General features: G+C 44.2%; 1 protein-coding gene and 1 pseudogene across 2 annotated transcripts in view; one reads left to right on the forward strand and one right to left on the reverse strand.

Annotated features, from left to right (window-relative positions):
* Window positions 1-12300, forward strand: part of CERS2 (ceramide synthase 2) — a 63794-nt gene that overhangs the window by 32800 nt on the left and 18694 nt on the right. Inside the window, exon 1 of one of the 2 annotated variants that reach the window (XM_056545699.1) lies at window positions 11254-11314. The exons of the other annotated variant lie outside the window; for it this stretch is intronic. The gene's annotated coding sequence lies outside the window, so the exon portion shown is untranslated. Of the gene's footprint in view, window positions 1-11253; window positions 11315-12300 lie in introns of those variants that run through there. 2 annotated transcript variants of the gene reach the window in all.
* Window positions 8193-8284, reverse strand: LOC130296067 (U2 spliceosomal RNA; annotated as a pseudogene).

Below are 12300 nucleotides of genomic sequence, written 5' to 3' on the forward strand. Positions count from 1 at the left end.
AAATGTCCATTTATTTTATGTATTTTATTTTTTCCCTTTTTTTTTAGCTTAGATTTTTTTCTGTTAGGGTGGGTTTAGTTAGTTAGGTTAGGGAGGTAGTCTCTCACCACACACAGCACATACACAAAGTTTTCCCCACACAATACACCCCCCCCCCCCCCATCCCCATTAGAGTAGGGAAATGGCCCGCAGGGTGTTTTCAGTGGAGGAGGCATAGGCCATGCTTGCCTCCGACACTGAAAGCACCACAGAGTTCTGATGATGAGCCACCAAGGCGGCGTAGGCGCCGCCCTGCGGGACCGCAAACCTCCTCTGCTCCTGACCCTGTGGCCCATGCTAGTATGAGTCCCCCTGGTGCTCATACTAGTCAAGCACCCCAGCCAAGTTCACTGGTGCCCAGTACCGGACAACTTGTCTGGACTGAGCCAGCGGACCACAAGCCTGTGATTCCTGAGTTTGTTGGCGAATCAGGAATCAAGATTGACATCGTCTGGTTCACTGAAATGGACTATTTCAGTTTTATTTATTTTTTTCTTTTTTTCTTTTCAGTGACTTCTTTGTCAATCTGATGGTTGAGCCAAACCCAGGCTCACTTTTGGCTAGGCCCGGTGGCTGGTTCCCAGTCGATGCAGCCAAAATGAGGACATTTTGGGGCCTCTTTCTGCATATGGGCCTGGTCAAAAAACCCAGTGTCAGGCAGTATTGGAGTGGGGACGTCCTTTACCAGGCACTACTCTACAATATGGCCATGGCATGTCCCCGGTTCAAGGCCATTGAGTAATGTTTGCATTATGCTGATAATGTGGCATGTCCCACCTGAACTTATCCCACGTTTTACCGCTGTATAAAATCAGGCCGGTCATCAATCTATTCGGGGCCAAATTTTGGGAGGCCTATGTCCCTGGAAGGGAGGTCGCTATTGATGAGTCTCTCTTCAGCTCTAAGGGGAGACTCCACTTCCGGCAATACATCCCAACCAAGCGAGCGCGGTATGGCGTGAAGATGTATATGCTTGCAATTTTATGGTGTTTGAGGCACGAGATTCCTGTATTGAACCCCCCAGAATGTCCCCCCACTCTGGGTTTTAGCGGGAAAATCGTTTGGGGCCTTTTGACCCATTGCGTGGATAACATTTATACTAGTATCCCTCTCTTCACATCCCTCGCTGCCAGATCCATGCTTGCTTTTGGGACAGTCCGGAAGAATCAAAGAGGCCCTCTTTCCTATCCCCTCCAAATTCCTATCCCCCGGGGTGAGTCCCGTGCCCTTTCCCATGAAAACCTGTTGCTGGTCAGATATAAGGACAAGAGGGATGTCCTTATGCTGTCCACAGTTCATGGGAACGGCAGTACTCCTGTCCATGTGCGATGTACCGTGGGACTGGTCCTTAAGCCTGATTTGTATTCTGGACTACAATCGGTATATGGGGGGGGAGTTGATCTTTCTGATCAAGTCCTCAAGCCATATAATGCAATGTGGAAAACACGGGTATGGTACAAAAAAGTTGTAATGGTCTACATGGTACAGGTTGCAATGTATAACTTTTTTTTTTTTTTTTGGTACTGTAACCGGTTAGGGACGGCCAGACACATCACATTCCCAGAAAGATGATTCAGAGCATAAGGTTTGAGGCGGGCTTAATTCTTACTTTCGGCTATACTCTGGGTCATCATTCTGGGAATTGGCATATCAGTATTAAAAATAGTACACTTCATCCATTCCTGGAAAATAAATTTAGGGAACACTCGTCTGTTCCAATTCTCCACTTCACCCCTATACACCTTCCCTAGGGTTTGCAATAGGCTCACATGTGGGTGTTCCTTTCTTGTATTTTCCTCTGAATGTATGTAATTGTTAGGTCCATAAGAAACATCGGCCTCAAATGCGAAGCGTTCTCGCTCATGAGCTCTGTCGTATTTCCAGGCGACAATTCGGAGTCACATGTTAGTTGTTCACAGAATGATGAAGCAGAGTACAGGATGAAAATTGCAATTTTCAAAAGCTACTCTTCATCCATTCCTGGAAAATAAATTTAGGAAACACCCATGCATTCAAAATGTCCTCTTTACCCCTATATCCATTCCTCAGGGGGGGTACTTTCTGTAATGGTGTCACATGTGGGTGTTTCATTTTTGTATCTTCTTCTGAATGTATGTAACCGTCAGCTACTGCTCTGCCATAGGCCTCAAATGCAAACAGACCTCTGACTTCTGAGCCTTGTTGTGCGCCCGCCCAGCACGTTACCCCATATATGGTTGTATTTCCATAGTCAGGGGAAAAAGCCCTCCAAAATTTGTAACCCAATTTCTCCCATTACCCCTTGTGCAAATGTAAAAAAAATTGGGTAACCCCAGCATTGTAGTGTTAAAAAAAAAAAAAAAAAAAAAAAAAAATTTTTTCTATTTATGGCCCACTTTTAAAAAAAAAAACTGTCAGGTGTAAGTACTCACTGTACCTCTTGTTACCTTCTTTGAGGGGTGTAGTTTAAAAATTGAGGTCACTTGCTGTCGTTTTTTAAATTTTTTTATTTAAAGGAATATAAAAATTGTCGCCCATAGTGCTGACAGTAAAAAAAAAAATAAAGATGTACATACCTTCCTCCGCTCCCCTGGGGCCTCCGGTAATCGGCTCCGGTCTCCTCCGCGATCCACTTCCTGGTTGCCGGTGGTCGGATGAATCATACTGCGCTCAGCCAATCACCAGCCGCAGCGAAGTCCGACTCGGCTGGCGATAGGCTGAGCGGCAGTGTGAGAACGCTTCAGGGCACAAAATTCTTCACTACACCGACACCTGCGGCCGGGGCCGAAAACATCACCCTGCCACTCAGCCTATCGCCGGCCGAGTCGGACTTCGCTGCGGCTGGTGATTGGCTGAGCGCAGTAAGACTCTCCGACCAACGACAACCAGGAAGTGGATCACGGCGGAGGCCGGAGCCGGTTACCGAAGGCTCCGGGGGAGCAGAGGAAGGTATGTACATCTTTATTTTTTTTACTGCCGTCAGTATGGGGGACAATTTTTATATTCCGGAGTTCTCCTTTTAATGTCAGAACCTCAACCATTGCAGGCCTCAAATCTCATCGGTCCGGTCTCACTCCTAAGCCCTGTTTTGCACATTTCCTTATTCTGGAGAAATTGGGCTACAAATTTTGTGGAGCTTTTTTTCTCTCTTACTACTTGTGAAACTAAAAAAATTTTGGGTTAATACCAGCAATTCAGTGTTAAAAATGCTTTCACTTTTACGGCCCACTGTTGAAAAAACATGTGAGGTGTAAGTACTCACTATAACCCTTGTTACGTTCCTTGAGGGGTGTAGTTTCTTATATGGTGTCACAGGGGTTACTGCTGTTCTTGCACAATGGGGGCTTTGTAAATGCATAAGGCCCCCGACTTCAATTCCAACAAACTTTTCACTCCAAAAGCCAAATGACACTCCTTCTATTCTGAGCATTGCAGTGCACCTGCAGAGCACTTTACATCCACATATGGGGTATTTTCTCCTGCGAAATTGCACTACTTATTTTGGGGGCCTTTTGCCCTATTACCCCATGTGAAAATGAAACCTTTGGGGTAACATAATCAATATAGTGTGAAAATAAAATTTTTCACTTTTACGGCCCACTGTTCAAAAAAAACCTGTGAGTTGTAAGTACTCACTGTAACACTGTTTCCAAAATGTTGTCACATTGGGGGGGGGGGGGGGGGGTTCTGCTGTTCTGGCTCCATGGGAGGTTTGTAAATGCACATGGCCCCCGACTTCAATTTCTGCAAAATTCTCTCTCCAAAAGTCCAATGGCGCTCCTTCTGTTCTGAGACCTGTAGTGCGCAAGCAGAGCACTTAACGTCCAAATATGGGACGTTTTCTTAATTGGGAGAAATTGGGCTTCAAATTTTAGGGTCCATTTTCTCCTATTACCCCTTGAGAAAATAAAAAATGTGGGGTAACTCCATAATTTTAGTGTTAAAAATCGAATTTTCCTTTTTCATGTCCAACTTCAACGCAAAGTCGTCAAACACCTGTGAGGTGTTATGGCTCACTATACCCCTTGTTACGTTCCTTGAGGGGTGTAGTTTCCAAAATAGTATGCCCTGTGGGGTTTTTATTGCTGTTCTGGCTCCCTGGGGACTTCTTAAATGCAACGTGGCCTCCAAAAACCATGACAGCAAAATTCTTTCAAAAATCCCACAGTTGCTCTTTCCCTCTTGAGCCATGTTGTGAGCCCGCAGAGCACTGTCAGTCAACATATGAGGTATTTCCATACTCGAGAGAAATTGGGCTACAAATTTTGGGGGGCCTTTTCTCCTTATACCACTTTTAAACATGGGGCTACAAGAACATGTTAGTGTAAAAAATGCAGATTTTGCTTTTTCTCCTCCACTTTGCTTTTATTCTTGTGAAACACCTAAAGAGTTAACAAACTTTCTGAATGTCATATTGAATACTTTGAGCGGTGCAGTTTCTATAATGGGGTCATTTATGGGGTATTTCTCACAGAAAGGCCCCTCAAATCCACTTCAAACATAACTGGTCCCTGAAGATTAAGATATTGAAATTTTTGTGAAAATTTTGAAAATTGCTTCTATACTTTCGAAGCCCTATAATGTCTTCAAAAAGTAAAAACCTATCAACTTTATGATGTCATCATAAAGTAGACATATTGTATTTGTAAATCAATATAGAATTTATTTGGAATATCCATTTTCCTTACAAGCAGAGAGCTTCAAAGTTAGAAAAATGCTAAATTTTCTAAATTTACATGAAATTTTGGGATTTTTCACAAGGAAGGATGCAAGTAACGATGAAAATTTACCACCATGTTAAAGTAGAATATGTCACGAAAAAACAATCTCTGAATCAGAATGAAAGGTTAAAGCATCCCAGTTATTGATGCTTAAAGGGACAGTGGTCAGATGTGCAGAAAATGGCTGCATCCTGAAGGGGTTAATTTCAGTCTAAGCTAAAGGGCGGGAGGTGGTAACTAGAACTATAGGGTCCATGGTGACAACCCTATATGCATTGTCATGGGGGCCTTAAGTGGTTGTCACTTAGAACTGGATACATTTAGTAGAGATGAATAGGTCACTCGCACAATTACGGGTTGGGGCCCCGGAGCCATTGTCACCAGGTAACCGTTTATCCCACAATACACTCCCTCTTCAGAACACAGAGCCAGCTGTATGGCAACACTCAGGCCCAGCAAATCTTCTCGCAACGTATATGTTTGCTAATGCGTGAGACACATATAAGGTTACACAGCGGAGTCTTAAGCGTTGAGCATGTGATTTGGTGGCGTTGTTGTGCTGAAAATCTCCAGGTAACATCTATAGCCAGCAACGAACTTCTCTGCGCTCCTAACACGTCTTCTCATGAGGCTCAGCTCCATCTTCTCAGCTTTCCCATTAAAAGGGTACTCTGGTGAAACAATATATATATATTTTTTTCTTTCTTTAACCCCTTAAGGACTCCGGGTTTTTCAGTTTTTGCACTTTGGTTTTTTCCTCCTTACCTTTTAAAAATCATAACCCTTTCAATTTCCCACCTAAAAATCCATATTATGGCTTATGTTTTGCATCACCAATTCTACTTTGCAGTGATATTAGTAATTTACCCAAAAATTCACGACTAAAAGGAAAAAAAAAATCATTGTGCGACAAAATCGAAGAAAAAACGCAATTTTGTAACTTTTGGGGGCTTCCGTTTCTACGCAGTGCATATTTCTGTAAAAATGACACCTTATCATTATTCTGTAGGTCCATACGGTTAAAATGATACCCTACTTATATAGGTTTGATTTTGTCGTACTTCTGGAAAAAATCATAACTACATGCAGGAAAATGTATACGTTTAAAATTGTCATCTTCTGACCCCTATAACTTTATTTTTCCATGTACAGGGCGGTTTGAGGACTCGCTTTTTGCGCCGTGATCTGAATTTTTTCGGTACGATTTTTGTTTTGCTCGGACTTTTTGATCACTTTTTATTCATTTTTTCATGGTATAAAAAGTGACCAAAAATACGCTTTTTCTGGACTTTTGAATTTTTTTACGCATACGCCATTGACCATGCGGTTTAATTAATGATATATTTTTATAGTTCGGACATTTACGTACGCAGCGATACCACATATGTTTGTTTTATTTTTTTATTTACACTGTTTTATTTAATTTTTTTTATAGGAAAAGGGGGGTGATTCAAACTTATATTAGGGAAGGGGTTAAATGACCTTTATTAACACCTATAACACTGCACACACTGATCTCCTCCTATGCTGATCATTGGCGTGTATTAACACGCCTGTGATCAGTGTTATCGGTGCTTGACTGCTCCTGCCTGGATCTCAGGCACGGAGCAGTCATTCGTCGATCGGACACTGATGAGGCAGGTAAGGGCCCTCCCAGTGTCCTGTAAGCTGTTCGGGATGCTGCGATTTCACCGCGGCGGTCCCGAACAGCCCGACTGACTAGCCGGTATAGTTTCACTTTCTCTTTAGAAGCGGCGGTCAGCTTTGACCGCTGCTTCTAAAGGGTTAATACTGCACATTGCCGCGATCGGCGATGTGTGGTATTAGCCGCGGGTCCCGGCCGTTGATGAGCGCTGGGACCGACGCGATGTGATGCGGGGACGTAAATATACGTCATGCATTGTTAAGGGGTTGAATCAGCTGGTGCCAGAACGTTAAACAGATTTGTAAATTACTTCTATTTTAAAAATCTTAATCCTTCCAGTACTTATTAGTTGCTGAATGCACCACAGGAAGTTTTTCTGTTTGGATTTCCTTTCTGTCTGACCACATGGCTCTCTGCTGACACCTCTGTCCATGTCATGAAGTGTCCAGAGCATGAGAGGTTTGCTATGGGGATTTGCTCCTGCTCTGGACAGTTCCCGAGACAGACAGGTGTCAGCAGAGAGCACTGTGGTCAGACAGAAAAGAAATTTTAAAAAGAAAATTGATTCCTCTGGAGCATACAGCAGCTGATAAGTACTGGAAGGATTAAGATTTTTAAATACAAGTAATTTACAAATCTGTTTAACTTTCTGGCACCAGTTGATAAAAAAAAATAAATAAATAATAATATTTCCACTGAAATACCCCTTTAAGGCCTTGCTGTTAAAGGGGATATCCAAGGTTAGAAAAAACATAGCTGCTTCAGTCCAAAAGAAACCCCCAAAACTGTGCCACACCTGTCCTCAGGTGGTGTGTGGTATTACAACTCTGCCATATTTATTTAAATTGGACTGAGCTGCAATATCACACAAATTGAGCTGTCAGGGGACCCCCAGATGTTGCCAAACTACAACTCCCAGCCTGCCTTTGGCTTGACATTTTGGAACTGCGAGGTCCACATTATGCAGACCACTGAGCTATCCTGGATAACCCCGATAAGCTAATCCAGTGTCCTGAGCTACAGGGATTCTTCCTTACCTTTTTTTTTTCTTTAAGAGGCGAGGCAAGTGCTCTATATCACCCAAAGTGCAAGAAAAAGTGCAAACGTGTCCCACTAAAAAAACACTCACAAAGGATGCGGTCTATCGCTAAGCCCTTTTCCTACAGGAGAGAGGCCCCCCAACTAACCTACCTTTCATCTAGGGGCTAAAAGGCACCTGCAAGGATCCAGGTTCGAAGCCCCTTTTTGCCGAAGCTACTAAGGGGCCACAAATGCACCTGGCTTCAACCTAGGCGTTAACCAAGGTATCAGCCGAGGAGCCGTATACTGATGGCATCTTGACCGAAGCCAAGATTCCCAGGGGTTGCAGGGAGGTGAGGAACCAAATGGCCACACACACCTCCCCTAGACCGCCAGGAGGGACACCCAGAAGGGCTACCGAACCCTGACAAATCCTGTTTACAAACAAAACACGCAACGTGGCACAGTGACATACAAAAATAAGTGAGTGCAGATATACTGCCCGGTCGTCCGGCCGGATCTATAAAAATTTCCCTGATCCTAGCCAGAAGACCGGGATACCAAGGGTGAGTGCCAAAGGTGAAGAGTATATGGTGCAGTGCGTTCACTCAGTGAGCTATAACACCAGGTGAGTTTCGGCACCTCAGGGTCACCACTCCCCGAGGCACAAGAGTACCTCAGCTCTACACCCCCCAACCTCATGGCGAGACCCGGAGGAAACAGGTCACATCAGGGTAGCTGGTTATGCGGCACCAGTCCCGATACGCCCCGGTACACCTGCCCCCTCCATGCAGCACCCATCCTACATCAATGGCAAAGACTAAACCACTGCTAAGAACAGATTCTACACTTGATCTTAGCCAAAAGGCCGAGAAGGGATTCTTACTTTCCTGCTCGGTGTTTAACCCATTCCAATCTATTTTCTTAGCTTTGGTGGGGCTAGGTCTAGGTAACACCCTGCGCCTGTTATGTTATTTGCATTAAAGAGACAGCAGAATTGCTAAGTTACATTAAGTGCAAAAAAACTAAAAAATAATAATTCCATAAAGACCCTGTAAGAGCATTGTTTCCCAACCAGTGTGCCTCCAGCTGTTGCAAAACTACAACTCCCAGCATGCCCGGACAGCCTTTGGGGGGGGGGGGGGGGCTTTTCAAGATGGGTGGTGACCATGGTGGCCATTTTGAAGTCAGACATTTTGAATCCAACTTTTGTTTTTTCAATAGGAAGAGGGTCATGTGACACATCAAACCTATTGGAAATTTCACAAGAAAAACAATGATGTGCTTGGTTTTAATGTAACTTTATTCTTTCATGTGATATTTACAAGTTTCTGACCACTTATAAAATGTGTTCAATGTGTTGGATTGTCAATGCAACCCTCTTCTCCCACTCTTCACACACTGATAGCAACACCGCAGGAGAAATGCTAGCACAGGCTTCCAGTATCCGTATACACTGATATATACTACTATATACACCGCAGGAGAAATGCTAGCACAGGCTTCCAGTATCCGTATACACTGATATATACTACTATATACACCGGAGGAGAAATGCTAGCACAGGCTTCCAGTATCCGTATACACTGCTATATACTACTATATACACTGCAGGAGAAATGCTAGCACAGGCTTCCAGTATCCGTATATACTGCTATATACTACTATATACACCGCAGGAGAAATGCTAGCACAGGCTTCCAGTATCCGTATACACTGCTATATACTACTATATACACTGCAGGAGAAATGCTAGCACAGGCTTCCAGTATCCGTATATACTGCTATATACTACTATATACACCGCAGGAGAAATGCTAGCACAGGCTTCCAGTATCCGTATACACTACTATATACTACTATATACACCGCAGGAGAAATGCTAGCACAGGCTTCCAGTATCCGTATACACTGCTATATACTACTATATACACCGCAGGAGAAATGCTAGCACAGGCTTCCAGTATCCGTATACACTGCTATATACTACTATATACACCGCAGGAGAAATGCTAGCACAGGCTTCCAGTATCCGTATACACTGCTATATACTACTATATACACCGCAGGAGAAATGCTAGCACAGGCTTCCAGTATCCGTATACCCTGCTATATACTACTATATACACTGCAGGAGAAATGCTAGCACAGGCTTCCAGTATCCGTAGTTTCAGGTGCTGCCGAATGGGAAAAACAAACATTGGAACAGGACCCTCAGTTTACGCAGAAGATTTTGTTCAGTGATGAGGAAACTTTTATGTGAATGGTGAAGTTAACAAACAAAATCACCGCTATTGGTCTGACACTAACCCACATTGGATAGATCCCTCCAAGACTGTTGGAACACAAAAATTGATGGTATGGTGTGGTATATGGGGTACAAAGATAGTGGGGCCATTCTTCATCAATGGAAACCGCAAGGCCACTGGATATGCAAAATTGCTACATGATGATGTGTTTCCCTCTTTATGCACTGAAGGTGGCACGTTCCCTAAGTTTTTCCAGCAAGATGGTGACCACCACATTATGGGTTTCAGGTCCGAGCATTCCTAGATGAACAGTTTCCTGGAAAGTGGATTGGTCGTCGTGGGCCAGTTGAATGGCCCCAGGGGTCTCCCGATCTGACCCCCTTAGACTTTTATCTTTGGGGTCATCTGAAGGCAATTGTCTATGCTGTGAAGATACGAGATGTGCAGCACCTGAAACTACGGATACTGGAAGCCTGTGCTAGCATTTCTCCTGCGGTGTATATAGTAGTATATAGCAGTGTATACGGATACTGGAAGCCTGTGCTAGCATTTCTCCTGCGGTGTATATAGTAGTATATAGCAGTGTATACGGATACTGGAAGCCTGTGCTAGCATTTCTCCTGCGGTGTATATAGTAGTATATAGCAGTGTATACGGATACTGGAAGCCTGTGCTAGCATTTCTCCTGCGGTGTATATAGTAGTATATAGCAGTATATAGAGAAGAGGGTTGCATTGACAATCCAACACAATGGGCAGCACATTGAACACATTTTATAAGTGGTCAGTAAACTTGTAAATAACTCATGAAAGAATAAAGTTACGTTAAAACCAAGCACATCATTGTTTTTCTTGTGAATTCCCAATAAGTTTGTCACCTAAAAAAAAAAAAAAAAAAAAAAAAAAAAAATTGGATTCAAAATGGCCGACTTCAAAATGGCCGCCATGGTCACCACCCATCTTGTAAAGTTTCCCACTCACTTATACTAATGTGCCACAAACAGGAAGTTAATCTCACCAACCATTCCCACAGTGATGGTGCCAGCGTCTAAAAAAAGACTTGATCAAAGTCCATTCATAGATAGAAACCAGAGACAGGCGCAGCACTCCAAAAAACAGTGTGACTTAATATCTCATGTCAGCATTACTGACACAGTCAGACGCACCAGGGATGTGGAAATCCTATAGCCCGACGCCCGGGACAAGTAGTTTTGGGCGCCGGGCAGGTGAATTGTTTATAGATTTAGCCCTGTATCGGGCAGGGACAGACAGACTTCCCCCTTATTTTTCTTTAATGTCGGTGTGAGGCGCAGGAGCCGATGGAAGTCTCCACCTCACACTGGCGCTCAGTGTATGGAGGGGGGGGGCGGCCTCCAGCTGACTGCAGAGACCCCTTATCTCCCCTCCCGGAGGATGGACGGAGCTCAGAAGACACAGCAGGGTGAGAGAGAGGATGTAGACAGCTCCGTGCACAGCTCCATCCCCCGCACATAGCTCTACCCCTCCCCTGATCTGTCTAGACAGGACCTAATCCACCACGGGGAGGTTGCTAGTTTGCACGGGGAAAACACAGATCAGGGGGGAGGGGAGAGAGGAGAGGACGGAAATCTCACCTCACACCGGCCGGGACTACAGCTCTGATGTCCACTCATGGCGGATCAGGTGAGGAGGCAGAGAATACAGGCGACAGGAAGGGTGGTTGTATATGTATGGTGTGAGTGTATGTGTGATGTGTGTATGTAATGTATGATGGGGGGCAGCGGCAGGTGTATGTATGATGTGTGCATATGTATGGTGTATATCAGTGTTTCCCAACCAGGGTGCCTCCAGCTGTTGCAAAACTACAACTCCCAGCATGCCATGGACATACGTCCATCAAGTCCAACCAGGGGATTGAAGGGAAGGGTGTAAGGGGATAAGGGAAAGGGATGTAGTTTTATAATTCTGCATAAGCTTTAATGTTATTTTGTTCCAGGAATGTATCTAACCCTGTTTTAAAGCTGTTAATTGTTCCTGCTGTGACCAGTTCCTGAGGTAGACCGTTCCATAAATTCACAGTCCTCACGGTAAAGAAGGCGTGCCGCCCCTTTAGACTAAACCTTTTCTTCTCCAGATGGAGGGAGTGCCCCCTCGTCCTTTGGGGGGGTTTAACCTGGAACAGTTTTTCTCCATATTTTTTGTATGGGCCATTAATATACTTATATACGTTTATCATATCCCCCCTTAAACGTCTCTTCTCAAGACTAAACAATTGTAACTCCTTTAATCGCTCCTCATAGCTAAATGTTCCGTGTCCCTTTTATGGACAGGTGACCAAAACTGAACACCATATTCCAGGTGAGGCCGTACCAATGCTTTATAAAGGGGGAGTATTATGTCCCTGTCCCTTGAGTCCATGCCTCTTTTGATACATGACAATATCCTGCCGGCTTTGGAAGCAGCAGCCTGACATTGCATGTTATTTTGTAGTCTGTGATCTACAAGTACACCCAGATCCTTCTCTACCAGTGACTCTGCCAGTTTAATCCCCCCTAAGACATACGACACATGCAGGTTATTAGTACCCAGATGCATAACTTTACATTTATCCACATTGAACCTCATTTGCCAAGTGGATGCCCAGACACTTAGTCTATCCAAGTCATCTT

The sequence above is a fragment of the Hyla sarda genome, chromosome 11 (assembly GCF_029499605.1).
Source record: "Hyla sarda isolate aHylSar1 chromosome 11, aHylSar1.hap1, whole genome shotgun sequence".
Lineage (NCBI taxonomy): Eukaryota > Metazoa > Chordata > Amphibia > Anura > Hylidae > Hyla > Hyla sarda.